The 1332-nt window shown below is 45.1% G+C and overlaps 1 pseudogene; it reads right to left on the minus strand.

Annotated features, from left to right (window-relative positions):
* Window positions 1-205: 205 nt before the first annotated feature.
* LOC149189426 (protein SPIRAL1-like 1 pseudogene) lies at window positions 206-853 on the minus strand (annotated as a pseudogene).
* Window positions 854-1332: the final 479 nt, after the last annotated feature.

A 1332-nucleotide genomic window follows, 5' to 3' on the forward strand; every position in this document is an offset into this window, starting at 1 on the left:
GGGTCATTGATTTCATGGACCTCCTCTGGAGCATACTTTCAACAACAAAAACTGAAAACCCCTCCACCTCGGCAACAATCTAGGACTCCTAGCCTAAGGACCTCTCTTTCCCTTGCATCATATGAAGCTTGTGGATCAGCATACCTACGAGGGCCTAGTGAGATCCAGATCTACATCTGGGTCCTTCGTTTCTCCACTTGGGTGTTCATTTATGACCTCCAAAGAGGTACCCAAGTGAAGATCCACCTCCTATTGCAGAATGCACCTTTGTAGAGGGTCAGTCAGTAACTAAATTTCCTCTCTGCCTTGAAAGTCCCAAGTTGCTTGCATAATGTATGGATACTAGTTCCTAGCTTCACGATCTCCCACCTTGCACAACAAGCATATGGCCCTCCACTTTGTGCTTCTTAGTGAATACTTGCGATGGATTTATGGCCCATGGCCTGTAAGTTTCTTCGCAATGGATGTATGGCCTCTTAGCCTTGGCGACCCCGAGACTTCGATCTCCAAATAATCGAGCTGATTTTTGGCCTCCCATTGGTGATTTATGATAATCGGTTAGCTAACTCTATGGTGGCTTGACTCCACAATGGTGCACCTTTGTAGAGGGTCAGTCAGTAACGAAATTGTTATTGTTCTGCCCATCAACCCTGTGATAATTGTTCATTTTTCTACTCGCCTGTCCTTCAGGCTGTGCAACAACAGGAGGAGGAGGCTGAGCCACATTGGGAGCCACCACCACGTGTGGGGTGGGCTCTGTTTTCTTAGTAGGCTTTGTGGGTGGTGGCGCATCCAAACCAAACAAATACCCAAGAGAATTTTGCCCCCCTCCACTCCTCACACCACGCCCCATGACCGACTGAAAACTGTCTCACTGTTTGAGATCCAAGAAACTAAAAAATGGCACCTCTGCAATTTCTAGAAGATTTGGAAGAGAAGCTTTAGGTGATCCTTGAAGGCACAGGAGGTCTTCAACACAGGGAAGAATTTTCCCTTTTGCAAAAGCTTGTGTAAGGCAGGAGTGATCTTACACCTATGTCAATGTCGAGGGCACACAGTTCAGCTAGAAGTATTTGTTGCTATAAAAATATGGATTCAAAGCATCTAGACATCAGTGTCACTCAAATGGTCCTCATTGAGATCTTTTCCTACAAACGATGTAGAAATATAACATTTTAGAGTCAACTTCCTGTGGATGATTGTAACTGTGAAATTTGTCGCACCAAGAACGGATTTTGTAGCCTAATGTGCATTATTTGCAGCAAATTTGACTTTGAAGTGTATACTCGTCGATGGGTGGGCTGTGATACTTGTTCCCACTGGACACACACA

This window comes from Pinus tabuliformis, chromosome 3_1 (assembly GCF_031772625.1).
Source record: "Pinus tabuliformis cultivar Carrire ecotype Pingquan chromosome 3_1, CPIR1, whole genome shotgun sequence".
Classification (NCBI taxonomy): domain Eukaryota; kingdom Viridiplantae; phylum Streptophyta; class Pinopsida; order Pinales; family Pinaceae; genus Pinus; species Pinus tabuliformis.